The sequence below is a fragment of the Capra hircus genome, chromosome 11 (assembly GCF_001704415.2).
Source record: "Capra hircus breed San Clemente chromosome 11, ASM170441v1, whole genome shotgun sequence".
Lineage (NCBI taxonomy): Eukaryota > Metazoa > Chordata > Mammalia > Artiodactyla > Bovidae > Capra > Capra hircus.
The window spans coordinates 71,217,378-71,233,940 of record NC_030818.1 but is presented as its reverse complement, the minus strand read 5'-3'; the positions used below and the strand labels follow the sequence as shown (position 1 = coordinate 71,233,940).

The following is a 16,563-nucleotide window of genomic DNA, read 5'->3' as shown; positions in this document are numbered from 1 at the left end:
GGCTTAAGGTATTTCCTAATAGTAACTGCCTTGTCAGGCAGTGTTTCATATGGAGCTCCTACTCTATATAACTAGTCTTACATGGAACCATCATTTCAAATGCATCTGAAAAGTGCATGCATATTGTCTACATTAACTATATGCATGGAAAAGCAGAGTTGGAGAGGTGACAATTTTCATCTTGGGTGTGCCTCCAACTAATTATATGACCTTGTTCAAATTGCTGGGACAAGCCTCCCCCTGCTTTAGTCTCCTCTTATGTCACTGGGGATCGGGTTGTTAAGTCCCATAGAGACATCAGCAGACGGAGCTTATCCTGCAATACAGGACCAGGTGGGAGAGGAAGTCCCAGTCAAGGCCTCCTGGCACTCTTCTCAGTTCCTGTTAGCTCTCTTCACCATCTTCTGTGGCCCTACCCAGCTGAGCTGTATACTAGCGCTCCCAGCTCTCACTTTTGATTCTGACCTTATGTGCCACAGCTTTGATTTTTTGTTCTGAGTGTTAATTCCTTTCTGAGATCTCACTTCCTATTTGCCATGTCCGCTTTGCCCCACCATCTTGATCCTGTGATTCTGTGATTCTGTTTCTAGCTTGGTAATCTGACCCCAGATCCTTAGTATATGCTTGGTTTGTCTTTCATGACCCTGGACAGCTGCCTGGGAGATTAGTCTGGTGTGTTTCCTCTAGGCGGGCTCAGCAAGAGGGGTCTGTAACCTGCCACGAACGGTGGTGGCTGTGGGCAGAGGCCTCCCAGAGGAGCTGTGAGAGAAGGATTCAGAAGGAAGGACACATGGAGAGACAGTTAGAGACAGTAAATTAGATGACAGCTTCAACCAGTTTTTTTCATCCCAAAGTGGCATGAAATCTCAACAGTCTTCCTGAAAACTTTCTTTGGTCTCCTAGCCATGATTCCACTTTCAAAAAGGATGTTTTTCAGTCGCTAAGTTGTATGTATCCAACTCTTTGCAAGCCAGGCTTCCCTGTCCTTCACCATCTCCCAGAGTTTGCTCAGACTCATGTCCATTGAGTCAGTGATGCCATCCAACCATCTCATCCTCCCTTGTCTCCTTCTCCGTCTGCCCTCATTCTTTCCTAGCATCAGAGTCTTTTCCAGTGAGTCAGCTCTTCCAGGTGACCAAAGTATTGGAGCTTCAGCTTCAGCATCAGTCCTTTCAGTGAATATTCAGGGTTGATTTCCTTTAGGATTGACTGAGTTGATCTCCTTGCAGTCCAAGGGACTCTAAAGAGTCTTCTCCAGCACCAAAGTTCGAAAGTATAAGTTCTTTGGCACTCAGCCTTCTTTATGGTCCAACTCTCACATCTGTACATGACTATTGGAAAAATCATAGCTTTAACTATACGGACTTTTGTCAACGAAGTGATGTCTCTGCTTTTTAATACACTATCTAGGTTTGTCATAGCTTTTCTTCCAAGGAGCATCATCAAAAAAAGATGCTGTCAGGTCATATCAGATATATGGAAAAAAGAAATCCTTGGCACTAATCTTTCTCGCTGTGTTTTCCACATGGGACTTAAGAATGGCTGCTCTGGTGGTGCTGGCAGGAGAGGTGTTCAGAGAGAAAAGAGCGTCCACCTCTCAGTTCCTGTTAGCTCTCTTCTCAGTGTGCTCAGTGTTACAGCAATTCCTGTTCCTTAGGAAGGTCTATTCCCCAAAGAGTATTTTCTCCATAGTACAGTGTCCAGTATTTCTTACAGCTCCTTCTCTACCTTCCTTTGTCAGACATGCAGAATTAAGTCCCAGAGTCATATTTTCAAAGTTTCAGTTTCATTTAGTTTTGATTACTTCTTCAGAAACATAGAACCCCCAGACACTCATTAGAACAGGCGCAGGGACCTCGAGGTTTATATAATTAACTCTTTCCAAAGTGTTTCCTCAGGCTCTTCCTCCTTTCTGCCGCAGCCCATTTGCTCCCTGCTCTTGGCATCATGGCCACATTCTTGGCTCTTTGGCAGATAAGATCTTATACAGACAAGGGACAGAATCAAGGGACTTTGATGCTATTTACTACTCCATCATTAACTCACAGCCTATCTTTAAATAAATTATTTCTACCCTTTTTCTTCTTATATCTAGAATGTAGGACTTGCTACATCATCAGAGTGAAACTTGCTTGTTGTTCAGTCACTAAGTCCTGTCCTACTCTTTGTGACCCTATGGACTGCAGCACACCAAGCTTGATTAGGTAATGCATTTTATTCAGTCATACTGGTAAGCGTCTGAGACTTACCTTCTTTGGGAAACACTTGCTTGCTAGGTTATAACCCTCAAGGGACCACTTGTTGCTTTTGTTCTTGCCGTGAAGATGGGAGTTGAATATGGAGTGGCAGAGACTTAATGATAGAACATTGCAGTGAATTATTCTGAGACCTCAAGAACATGAAAAAGAAAGAAGTGCCTAGAAATGGAGCCAGTTTTCTGTGGCTGGCTCAGTACTTCATGGAGATTGAAGAGCTGGCAGGATATGAAATAATGTCTCTGATCTCCCCCTCCCTCTGTTCTGCCCAGGGCTGGGAAGAAGACTTTTGAGAGGATAGGTGCTGGCAGTAATTCTGAGCCTTTTGGATGCTACAGGAAAGAGGCACTGTTCTCTTGAGGCCAGTGGCTCTGACCTCAGCCTTTGCCAGAGCACGGAAGCAAAAATGCCCTAGGGGAAAACATTATACACATTCTTGGATCTCTCAGGAGACACTGCAACTTCCTGGCATTCTGGTGGTTCCAGGAGTGGGAGCTGTGGCCATGATTATGGCCAGGGAGTATTTTTATCCATTTATTCCTTCTTTCCTTCATCTAGATCAGTATATCACGAGATTTGGAACCACAGCAAGAGCAAGTACTTGCTCTCATTCGGAAACTGTTTCCAGAAAGGTTTCCTGGTCACCATCTAAGAATTATCTGTAGTGGTTAAATATGTAATTCTGTATTTGTCAAGCTGTTTGTACCTCTGGAGGTAGATGCTGTCTTTAAACCAGCAGCTTTTCAGAATGCTGGGTGACAAGGGAACCAGAGAGCAAGGCATAGTAATGCAGAACAAAAGTAACCACTGGGGAAAATTGACTCTTTCTTGGGCCCCTGTCAGCCACGCTGCCTAAGGTCATAGGATTGCTGCTTGGAAGCAGAGGGTATTAAGATTCTGACAGAATGAGAAGCTGTCTTTTCCCATTACCTGTAATCCCTGTCAGTGACCTTTTGAGTCATTCAGCCTGGACCATAGGCCTTCTCTCCCTGGCAAAATACCTGTTAGACCAAATCTGACTGTTTTAGGTGTTTCATTTCGTTTTTTCTCTATGCCTAACCCAGTCAATTTAGCCAATGCAACTGAGTTCTAAGTTTCTGGAGAACCTGCTGTGTGCTCAGTATTGTGCTATGTCCCAGAGGATATAAGTAAATAACTCAGGCTTGACCTTAAGACAGTTGGAGTCTACACAAGAGTTGACTGCCTACAGCCTATGGGCCAAACTCCACCCTCAGTCTATTTTTATATGGCCCTCGAACTGAGAATGGTTTTTATGTTTTTAAAGGGTTGTTGAGGAGGGATGAGAAGAATATGCAACAAAAATAAAGTCTCAAATATTTACCCTTTGACTCTTTACAAAGTTTGCCAACCCCTGACCTAGTTAATGAGACAAGAGATCAGATAAAAGTGAAGTATACTGATATGCATTTTTTAAAGCAAATATTTTATGAGCTTGCTTACTATATACAAGGCACAAAGTGATATGTAGCCCAGACTTAGCTCATATGGCCTCAGCATGTGTGTTCGGGCAGACTGGGAAATGTAGTTCTTTTTCTGGGGAAACAAATGCCCAGCTAAAAATCAGAGTTCTTTTAACTTGAGTGAGAAAGAGGGAATGGCTATTGAGTAAGAACTGCTAGTGAAGCGACTTAGCAGCAGCAGCAGCAGCAGTCTCTTTCAATCCAAGGAGGGGAGTTTAGATATAGGTCAAATTTCCGTCAGAAAATGGATGGCACATCACACAGGTGGTGGTGGTTTAGTTGCTAAGTTGTGTCCGACTCTTGCGATCCCATGGACTGTATCCCGCCAGGCTACTCTGTTCATGAGGATTCTCCAGGCAAGAATACTGGAGTAGGTTGCCATTTTCTTCTCCAGGGGATCTTCCCAACCCAGGAATCAAACCCAGGTCTCCTGCATTGCAGGCAGATTCTTTACTGATGGAGCTATGAGAGAAGCCCCATTACATCTCAGGGATACATAGGGAGAATTCAGTGGAACCAAAAGGGCTGATTAGCAGCAGCAATAGGGAGTCATGACCTTCCCTAGGACCCCTGGGGTGAGAGGAGTGTGGGCACCAGAAGCTGGAAACTATAGTTGTCGCTGTAGGAAAGGGTTTTCTGGCAGGAACTAGGGACGGCCTTTTATTGAGGAATGTCGATACAACTAACATGCAGGAAGGATTATTTCTGCTTTCAGTTCTGTCTGTTTTGTTCTTAGGTACAAGTCCATTCATAATTGTTTCATCCTCTAACGTTTTGACCTTTTTATCATTATGGAATACTCCTCTTTGTCTCTAGTGATATTTCTGAACTTAAAGTCTATTTCATCTGATATTAATAAGCTGTTCTAGCTCTGTTTTGTTTATTGTTTGCTTGGTATACCTTTTCCAGCTCACTGCTTTCAGCCTTTTTTTTTTTCCTAAATGCCTTTAAATCTAAAATGTGTCTCATAGATAGCATATGTTTGGGTTTTGCTTTTGCATGCATTTAAAGAAACTCTGCTGTTTTCTTAAGATAGTTTACTCCATTGACATTCTATGTAATTGTTGGTACGGTTGGATTGGGGTCTGCCATTTTTATGTTTTCTGTTTGTCCCATTCTTTTTTTGTTCCTCTTTTACTGCCTCATTTGTGTCAAGCAGAATTTGTTAGTGTACTGTTTTGATTTCTTTGTTGCTATTTTAGCTACCATTTGGTTGTTAATTTCTTAGCAGTATTTTCTAGATATCACAGTATGCGTCTTTAGCTGACCCAGTCTACTTCGAGATTAATGATGACTTGATTCTGGTAAAATATAACCATTTTGCCCCTCCTTCTCCCCCTTTTTTGTGCTCTTGTTGTCATATATGTTATATCGATATGTGTCACTATGTAAATACAACAGTACAGCTTTTTGTGTTATTGTTATAAATAATCTTATATTTTTCAAAAATATTAAAAGAAGGTAATAATTTCCTTTGTATTTTGCTCTGTCCATTTTTTAAGGTACGTCTTAGTAGGACCTTGTTACTCCATTTCATAGTTGTAGTGGAGGCAGAGGGAAGTGGCAGGGTTTATTTTTTCCAGCAGATGATGAGTTTTTACTCTGATTTTTTCCCTTTATTTTGAATAATTAAAAGTTAACACAGTTTTCTTACTATACTTTTGGTATTTGTTTTTATCTGTCTCTTTCCATTCATTCATTACTTTTAAGCTTACTTTTAAACTATTCAGAAAACAGTTATTTTACTTTATAAAGAGCTCAGTTTCTGGTAAGGTTTTTTTTTTTTTTTTAAAGCTAGAGGAGATTGACATCTGCAGACTAATTTTGCTAGTCATTTAAATAATTCTTTCCTCATAGGCCTGTAATCAAGGCCAATAAGCTAGAAATCAGGACAGCTTTTGAAATTTTAAGTAAAAATCAGAGGCTTCTGTTTATTGTTGCAAATGCCCCTTCCAAGCTCTGATTGTGTCAGGCTGTGTGATTGCTGGTCTAACCAAGGAAATTATTTACATTGATGTATCACTGTCTTTTCACCACTCAAGGCAGCGCTATTAAAGTGACAGCTACTCATCTCCTGAGCAAAGTGGTGTGAACTCATCTCTTTGTCACAGAAACAAAGTATTGTAGAATATTTAGCAGCAACAAACAAGATAACTACTAGATAATTTAGTAAAACCGCAACTGTGCGGTTTCCCAAACCTACTTACTTTTTGAATACAGATCACATTTTTATATAAATAAGCAGATTTGAAGAGTAAATCAGTCAACAAAGTGATTAAAACTAGGAATGATATACATGAGAATTCATTTCAAACCAGATTTGTGAAAAGTATAATATAATTTTGGAATTAGTATACTTAGATCAGGCATATATCAAACTTTATGATTTAATTTTATCATTTTGGTAGAAATAATAACTATCAAAGCAACAAGAACTAAAATTGATTATGAACAAAAGGCAAAACCAATCAATTTTCTGTACTGTTCAAAATGATTTAAAAATACAGAAAAAGATAAAGGAAAATCTACTTTCTAATGTAAAATGCCTTTTTGCTTTGATTAAGAGAACTATGGGTCTTTTAGATACTTTAAACATTTGGGTTAATTTTTACCCTGGACTTCCTTGAAAGTGGTTAGCTCTGCTGGGCAAAGTGGTTTTTGTCTTTTGATTACACACACAAACACACCCTATTCAAGGTTTATAGCTCAAATAACTCCAATCCTTTAGAAACCACTGTCACTATTTTCATTCAAATTGAGACTTCTGTTTCATGTTGAGAGTCTACTTCCAGAAAGTCTTTTTTTGTAATTTCTGACACTGATTTGAGAATCATTTCATTAATTTTCATCGGGAATTTTTTCTTCATTCTAATACCTTGTGAGACCTTTTCAGTGAGTTTAAAGGACTTGTAAGGAAGGAGGTTGTGAATATCAGATCAGTTCAGTTCAGTCCCTCAGTGGTGTTTGACCCTTTGCGACCCTATGGAATGCAGCACGCCAGGCCTCCCTGTCCATCACCAACTCCCAGAGTTTACTCAAACTCATGTCCAGTGATGCCATCCAACCATCTCATCCTCTGTTGTCCCCTTCTCCTCCCACCTTCAATCTTTCCCAGCATCAGGGTCTTTTCCAATGAGTCAGCTCTTCGCATCAGGTGGCCAAAGTATTGGAGTTTCAGCTTCAACATCAGTCCTTCCAATGAATATTCAAGACTGATTTCCTTTAGGATGGACTGGTTGGATCTCCTTGCAGTCCAAGGAGCTCTCAAGAGTCTTCTCCAGCACCACAGTTCAGAAGCATTCGTTCTTCGGCGCTCAGCTTTCTTTATAGTCCAACTCTCACATCCATACGTGACTACTGGAAAAACCATAGCTTTGACTGACGAACCTTTGTTGGCAAAGTAATGTCTGTGCTTTTTAATAAGCTATCTAGGTTGGTCATAGCTCTTCTTTCAAGGAACAAGTGTCTTTTAATTCCACACGATTCCAAATACCTTCTTATATACGTTATAGTATTCTTTTCAACTGTAATTATTGGATTAGTTCAATTGCTAAAATGAATTTATCTTAATTAAGAAAGGTCATGAAAACTCAGTGTTTTTAACTTAAAAATGTTTGTAACTGCTTTGAAATTAACAAATTATAACACAACAAGGCACCTAACTCAATGAAAGAAAGGACTCATTTTACAGAGAGTAACTTTTATAGTATCAGTCTCATTTAGTGTAACCTTTCCTTAGAATTAATTTTGAGGTATTGTTGAAACATGGGCATTATTTGGGTGTAAAACTTTTGGTGTTGTTGAAGATAATAGTTATGGTAACAGTAGGTAGCAGATATTAACTGTATACCATGCTCCAGACACTGTTCTCAATATTGTGCATATATATGTATGTGTATGTGTGTGTGTGTATATATGTGTGTGTATATATATATATATATATATATATATATATAGTTATTCTTCCTCATCATCCTTCTGAGGATAATTACTAGTAACTTCCCATTTTACAAATGACAAATCTGTGGCACAGAAAGAATAAATATATTCACTGTGACAGATTTGGGATTTAAATCCACAAACTGATTCCAGAGGTTATATGAAAATGAACTGCATTTCTGCAACGGCTTCATGTCATTGGTTGGCAGTGTCCCCACGAATGTGATGAATGTTGCAAGCCTTTGGAGTTTCACAGAGAACTGTGAGTCCCAGGAACTAAAGTAAAGGGTCAGTGTCCATCCATGCAGTGGGAGATAGGCATATAGTGTTTCATCTCCCAGGAACATGGGTGAACATCTCTCCAATGACATTACTGATATGAAAGCAGTGGGGTATAAAACTGGTGTTGCTCCTCAGTGGTGGTAACAGTTTGTCCACCTGTGATCCCATGTGCAGTGGCACAGATACATTGACTCAAGAAGGGTTTCACTCTGTGGCCATAGGAAGAGAAAAATAAGTGGTTTAATTAAGGAATTACCAGCTCTTGCAGCCACTATGAAAAACAGTATGGAAGTTCCTTAAAAAACTAAAAATAAAATTACCATAGGATCCAGTAATCCCCCTACAGGGCATATAGCCAGAAAAGATAAAAACTCTAAATTCCAAAAGATATATAATACATGCACCCCAATGTTCATAACAGTACTCTTTACAGTAACCAAGACATGGAAGCAGCCTAGGTGTCCATCAGCAGATGAGTAGATAGAAGCTATGGTATACATACACAATAGAATATTACTCAGCCATAGAATAGAATGAAATATTGTCATTTGCAGCAACATGGATAGACATAGAGATGATCAAACTAAGTGAAGTAAGTCAGACAAAGACAAATATTATATGATATCACTTATTCGTTAAACAGAAACTCACACATAGAAAACAAACTTATGGTTATCGAAGCAGAAAGGGGGAGGGAGATAAATTAAGAGTATGGGATTAACAGAGACACACTATTATATATAAAATAGATAAACAAGGGTTTTTACTGTATAGCACAGGGAATTCAAAATCTTGTAATAACTTATAATGGAGAACAGTATCAAAAGAATATGTGTGTTTATCTGAATCACTTTTCTATATACCTGAAACTAATACAATATTGTAAGTCAACTACAGTTTAATTTTTTAATAATGAAGATTGGGAAAAAAACCAAAACTAACAGAAAAGAATTACCAGTTCCTAATTATTAAGAACTAGATTTAAGCAGTTTAGACATAGTGAAGGTAGTCAGTTATAATGGTTCATTATATAAAGACTGTGCAAACCTACAAAGTCAAATGTTATGTGAGCCAAGTAGGCAACATAGATGGAGCAACCCAGGTTCTAAGACAAGAAGGTGTGGCAGGAACTGTGGCAAGCTGCAGACTCCTTTACATGATTTTTTTATTTTTAATATATATAGTACAATCCAAACATTTCTGTAGGCTTGATCTATCCTAAAAGTCTATGAAACTTTAAAAAAAAAAGTTGTAAACACTTTTTATTATAAAAAATTTCAAACAAAACACAAAAAAGAGAGAAAAATATAATGAACCCCCCATGTACCCATCATCTGTATTGCAATTTTGTCTACCTTATTTCTTTTTTTAAATTTTCTGAACTATTTTGAAGCGTATGTGAAATATGATCTCACCTATAATTCAACATGTCTCTCTAGCAGATAAGAAATTTTTCAAAGAAGATGTAACCAAAATAACATTACATATAAAACTCTTTAATATTATCTAATAGCCAGTCTATGTTCAAATTTTCCTATTTGTTTCAGACATGTTTCTTTTTTGTTTTTTGTTCTTTTTTTTACAGTTCTTTTTGTTCAAAGCAGGATCCAAATAAGTCAAGACCCATAAATCTTGAAAAATCTTTCTTTAGAAGTGTGAGCCCAAATAATGGGCATCACTACCCATTTTCCTTGCCCTAAATTTAGTTTTAAAAGCTAAGGAGTGAAATCGTTGAAGATATCACTTCACCCATGGGCCCATAGAGGACGGCTTCTCACATTAGTATACTACCTTCCAGTTTCAAAAGTGCTTTTAATCATCTTGTTTACAATATGAACTATCTATCTCTATGCCAGTTTTGGATAGAATTCCTAGCACTTGAATGAATGGTTAGAGGTCATCTTGCCTAGGGATTTTTAATTTTTTTTTTTTATGCCAAAGACTCCTTTGGTGAACCCTATGGATTCATTCTTGTGTTTTAAAATGCATAAAATAAAGTATATAGTATACTACAAGGAAGCCAATTAAAATGCTGTTACCACATCTTTAAAAAATAATAATAGATATAATTCTCTTTAAATACCTTCAATAACCATATTCATGGCAAATCTAATAATCACTGCAATTTTGAAGTAGTGACGAACATAGACTATTTTGAAAATATGAGCAACAACCACAATGTGATATAAAAATACCTGTGATTTTTCTTGATACCAAAGTCAGAGTACTGCTAACACTGCTACAGATGGTTGCCTGCATTCATAATTAGAAGAAATGCTAAATTTCAGTTAAAAGTAGTGAATATAAAGATATACATTTTTCCCATGCAAGTTCCAAGATGCCCTGAATTTTATCCAAGGACCTTTGTGGAAGGGAAGGAAGAGAACGGGGTTGCATGGACCTCAGATTAAGAATCTCTGAAAACCTTCTGTGTTACAGGAGTAGGATGTGGGTCAGTGGCTGACCTGGGGCCATGCATGATGTTAGGGGAAGAACAGGACTAGAAACCCGGTTTCCTAAATCCAATTGTTTTTCCTATATTTGAATGGCTCAGTTCCAAGATACTAAGATAGGTGAGCGCTTTTATAACGGTATGTGTTCAGAATTGTACTGCTGATATCTTAACACTAGCCTGAAGAACTAAATAATGTTCAGCATGAGGAAAATTCCAGAAAATAATGCCCAGATTTGAGGTTTACTGGCTTTTTCATTTACATATTGTATACTTCCTAACTGTACAAGTACAACTTTCATAAGCCAGTGAGGCAGATTTTACCGTGAGGATAGCAAGAAGCTACTGAAGGGACTTCACTGGCGGGCCAGTCTGCCTTCCAGTGCATTTGAGCCCTGGTCGGGGAGTTAAGATCCCACAGGCCACGGCCCAACTGAGCCTGCACACCAGGACTAGAGAGAGTGAGCACCGCAATGCAAGATCCTGCATGACACGGCTAAGACCCCAAACCAAAACTAAATAAACAGATGTATTTTTTTAAGTCATGTAGCTTAAAATAAAAAAGTCACTAAAGAATGCCTAATAGAGAAGGGACAAATATTTGCTTTTTATAAAAACAGATTATTCTCATATGTAGATGATTTGAAACGTGAACCAGGAAATCGGAAAGATGGATTAGGCAAAAGATGATTAGACCAGAACTAGAGCAGTCATAATAGAGATGAAGGGAAAGAAGATATTTCCAGAAATATTTTGGAAGTAAAACTGGCAAAACTGAGTAATTGATCCCAGTGCAGGACTGAGAAGAAGTAGGATGATTCCCAGCTTTCTTCCGTAAGCATCTGTTAGCCAATGATGCCAATCACTTGAAGCAGGGGTTATGTGAGGAGGAGCAGATTTGGAAATGCTGAGCCCAGTTTGGGATATGTTGAATTTTATGAGCCACTGGATATCCAGGTGAAGAATCAATGAATGGACATTTACATAAAATGAATATGTGGTGGAGATTCTCACAGGCTTCACCTGGAGTCCATCCCAAGCTAGAAACCCCTGGTCATCCCCAGTCTGAACGATTCAGAACTATTTGGCTTGACTGAACCCTTAACAAAAGGATTCAGTCATACGTCATACTGACAGAGTTTTGGTTTAAACTTGAAACCTTGTTGGTAACTTTTCCTGCCATAGAGATGGTCTAGATTCTTGACGTGGCCTGGTGTAGAATGTATTTTAAGAGGCTTTAGGGAGTGACTTCTGAACTGAGAATGACCTTTGGGTAAATTTAAACAGTTGTGTTCAGATAGGTGAAGTGAATGTCAAGACACAATTAAAAGGACAAATGCTATGTGATTCTACTTGTATGAGGTACCTACAGTAGTCAATGTCACAGACTGAAAGCAGAATAGAGGTTACCAGGGAAGAGGGAGACGGGGAGTGGGCAGTTGTTGTTTAACAGGTAGAGGTTCAGTTTGGGAAGATGAGAAAAGTCCTGGAGATGGATGGTGGTGCTGTTTGCCCAGCACTGTCATTGTACTTAAAGCCACTGAACTGTACATTCAAAAATGGCTGAAATGGTAAGTGTTATGTTTTACCACAATTTGAAAAATGAAGAAATTAAAAAACCAATTCATTAGTAGGCAGGCATCTTACTGACCACATTTCTTCAGTGTTAGTCAACCTGGTATTCTTTTCTCTTCAGTTCATTCTCAGAGGTTACTGAGAATGATAAGAAGTGCCTTCTGGTGACCAGTGATGATGGTAGTGATCATGATGATGCCATTGTCTTATTAATACATAAATAACCTCACTTATTGAATGCTCACTATGTGCAAAGTACTGTGCTAAGTAGTACTTAACATTCCTAATCCCATGTACTTCTCTCAACAGCCTTATAAGATGGCTACTTATCCCCATTCTACAGTATAGAAAACTGAAGCACCTAGAAAGAAAGTAACTTGCCGGGGTCACCTAGCTAGTAGTTGAAGGAACAGCATTTGAACTAAGACCTTTCCAGAACACTTGTTCTCCACGTTCACTAAAGCTTCCCAGCCCACAGGCTGGGACACACTCTTGGGGTGGGGACGAGCTCCAGGTAGCCTGCTGATCATTTCAGTCCTTGGAAATGAGGGCTGGGCTCAGGACTGGCTCCTATACTTAGTGATCTCTGCCTGCCTTACATATTTTTCCTGTTGTGCCATAAAATTATAGCACTTTCTGACTTCAGTTCAGTCACTCAGTTGTGTCTGACTCTTTGCAACCCCATGAACCACAGCACGCCAGGCCTCCCTGTCCATGGCCAACTCCCAGAGTCCACCCAAACTCATGCCCATTGAGTCGGTGATACCATCCAGCCATCTCATCCTCTGTCATCCCCTTCTCCTGCCCTCAATCTTTCCCAGCACCAGGATCTTTTCAAATTAGTCAGCGCTTCACATCCGGTGGCCAAAGTGTTGGAGTTTCAGCTTCAACATCAGTCCTTCCAATGAACACCCAGGACTGATCTCCTTTAGGATGGACTAGTTGGATCTCCTTGCAGTGCAAGGAACTCTGAAGGGTCTTTTCCAACACCACACTTCAAAAGCATCAATTCTTTGATGCTCACCTTTCTTTATAGTCCAACTCTCACATCCATACGTGACTACAAGAAAATCCCTAGCCTTGACTAGGCGGACCTTTGTTGACAAAGTAATGTCTTTGCTTTTAAAACGATGTCTAGGTTGGTCATAACTTTCCTTCCAAGGAGTATGCATCTTTTAATTTTATGGCTGCAGTCACCATCTGCAGTGATTTTGGAGCCCCAAAAAATAAAGTCTGATACTGTTTCCCCATCTATTTGCCATGAAGTGATGGGGCCAGATGCCATAATCTTCGTTTTCTGAATGTTGAGCTTTAAGCCAACTTTTTCATTCTCTTCACTTTCATCAAGAGGCTCTTTAATTCTTCTTCACTTTCTGCCATAACAGTGGTGTCATCTGCATATCTGAGGTTATTGATATTTCTCCCAGCAATGTTGATTCTAGCTTGTGCTTCCTCCAGCCCAGCGTTTCTCATGATGTACTCTGCATGTAAGTTAAATAAGCAGGGTGACAATATACAGCCTTGACGTACTCCTTTGCTATTTGGAACCAGTCTGTTGTTCCATGTCCAGTTCTAACTGTTGCTTCCTGACCTGCATACAGGTTTCTCAAGAGGCAGGTCAGGTGGTCTGGTATGCCCATCTCTTTCAGAATTTTCCACAGTTTATTGTGATCCACATAGTCAGAGGCTTTGGCATAGTCAATAAAGCAGAAATAGATGTTTTTCTGGAGCCCTCTTGGTTTTTTTGATGATCCAGCGGATGTTGGCAATTTGATCTCTGGTTCCTCTGCCTTTTCTAAAACTAGCTTGAACATCTGGAAATTCACATTCTGTCAAAATGTGGTCCACTGGAGAAGGGAATGGGAAACCACTTCAGTATTCTTGCCTTGAGAACCCCATGAACAGTATGAAAAGGCAATAAGATAGGACACTGAAAGATGAACTCTCCAGGTTGGTAGTTGCCCAATATGCTACTGGAGATAGTGGAGAAATAACTCCAGAAAGAATGAGGGGATGGAGCCAAAGCAAAAACAACACCCAGTTGTGGATGTGACTGATGATAGAAGAAGCAAGGTCCAATGCTGTAAAGAGCAATATCGCATAGGAACCTGGAATGTTAGGTCCGTGAATCAAGGCAAATTGGAAGTGGTCAAACAGGAGATGGCAAGAGTGAACGTCGACATTCTAGGAATCAGCAAACTAAAATGGACTGAAATGGGTAAATTTAACTCAGATGACCATTATATCTACTACTGTGGGCAAGAATCCCTTAGAAGAAATGGAGTAACCATCATAGTCAACAAAAGAGTCCGAAATGCAGTACATGGATGCGATCTCAGAAACAACAGAATGATCTCTGTTCGTTTCCAAGGCAAACCATTCAATATCACGGTAATCCAAGTCTATGCCATGACCAGTAACGCTGAAGAAGTTGAAGTTGAATGGCTCTATGAAGACCTACAAGACCTTTTAGAACACCCAAAAAAGACGTTCTTTTCATTATAGGGGACTGGAATGCAAAAGTAGGAAGTCAAGAAACACCTGGAGTAACAGGCAAATTTGGCCTTGGAATATGGAATGAAGCAGGGCAAAGGCTAATAGAGTTTTGCCAAGAGAACGCACTGGTCATAGCAAACACCCTCTTCCAGCAACACAAGAGAAGACTACACATGGACATCACCAGATGGCCAACACTGAAATCAGATTGATTATATTCTTTGCAGCCAAATATGGAGAAGCTCTATACAGTCAGCAAAACAAGACTGGGAGCTGACTGGCTCAGATCATGAACTATTTATTGCCAAATTCAAACTTTCTGAGTACATGCTATCATTTGAAAGCGGTTGGGGAGCACAGTATATAAATTATATAACACCATGTATGCAACATAATACTATATTGCCTCTTCTATAACAATCAAAAGACTCTATGTATGTCATCAAGAGAGTCCCTACCCTAGTGTACATGAAGGTTTGAATTCTGAGTCTTAGTTCTTTTCTGTAAATGAGTTACTTATCCCTACGTTACTTCTGATAACTCCCAACTATGAATCTGTCTCTTTGTACTGTGAGTCTTTTGAACTCTCCCAAGTGTTGAAAAGGTGGATTAAGAATTCCCTGTCTCTAGGGAGACCATAGTACCCACCAGTAATCAGCACTTTGCATACAGGGGAGCCTTGTGAAGATAATTAAAAAAATGAATCTATCCATGCAGCCAGGGAATTAGCAACTACATTCACATTTAAAATGCCACGCACCTAGCAATCTCTGACCTAAACCCTTGTCTGAACTCAGTTTGTTTCCCAATAAAGATACAAATTTAGTTCTGTGCATGTTTCCGGTTCATCTATCAGGTTAGGTCTTATTTAGCTTTATAGACCCTAACATTTGTAGAAACGGAATTTGTCTTTTTATGTCCTCCCAGGTGGCAGCTGCGTTTAACTCCATGAACATTTAAGCATATTCTTCATGACAGGCACCATACTGAATACTAAAGATAGAGGGCTGAAGGGGACATGTTCATTTTCCAAAGGAACTCACAGTCTGCTATACTCAAATTCCCTGAGGCTTTTCCCAGTGAACGCTCTTCTTTTTTAAAAATCTCTTTGGCTGTGCTAATATTTCTTATTTTTCCATTTGGCTGTAGCATGGAAACCTCATGTGTTTTGTAAACTATCTCCTATGTCAGACAAATTAAAAGAATTTGCAAAGTTTATGCTTCGGTTCATGTTCGGTTGAGACCTCAGAAATGAACTGTGGTCTCAGCACGGCATCTCCCAATGGCATAGCGTTTGTTTTATGTTGGAAGAATGGAGAGGGCCAAACCTTCTGTTCAAACTGTTCCACCACAGACAGTCAATGAGAAGGTAGAAGCCATTTCGATTGGGACAGTGCTGGAACACTGTATTTACAAGAAAATGAAAACATGCTCACTTGGCCTTCAACCAGAAGGACAGAATACTTCAGAAGGCCCATTCTTCTGGGAGGTGAACAGCCCAAGATTGCAGGCTTAGTGGACTCCACAGAGAGTAAACAAAAAGAGACTATACACTCTAAGGTTCAAAGACGGTTTACTCCACATCATTGACTGTTTCCATTATTGTCGAGATGGTGGAAGCTGCAGAAAACCAACACAGTCAGAAAGAACTGCTTCTTGATTTCAGCTTTTCAAATTTAATTCTTGTAACAACTAGAAAGTCCTTTGAGACAACCCAGGTTTTACTTTGGTACCCCGAGAGCATTTGTGTTTTAAACTGCTTAAAACCCAGAGAAGTCCTAACTTGTGGTTATAGAGCAGATACGGGAGGAAAGACCTCAGCTGTTATTTCTAATCTCCTTTTGTCTGGTTGAGTGAGTTAGATCAGCCTCAGTTTCCCTGTATAAAGTGATCATTTAATTAAATCAGTTGGTGTTCTGAAACATAGTAATAAGCTAAGGAGCAGAAAATTGAAAAGCAAGGGTAGCAGTTCCAGTGGTCCCCCCTCCATGATCCCTGGGTATTTCCAATTTGGAGAGACAGGAGAGGTAAGACCTCGTCCAGAATTCTCTGGCATGTGCAGACTTATACTAAGACACACACA

The 16,563-nt window shown here is 39.5% G+C and overlaps 1 protein-coding gene across 1 annotated transcript in view; it reads left to right on the top strand.

Annotated features, from left to right (window-relative positions):
* The window catches only part of BRE (brain and reproductive organ-expressed (TNFRSF1A modulator)), a 402,733-nt gene that overhangs the window by 316,240 nt on the left and 69,930 nt on the right, over positions 1 to 16,563 (top strand). The window lies entirely within an intron of this gene.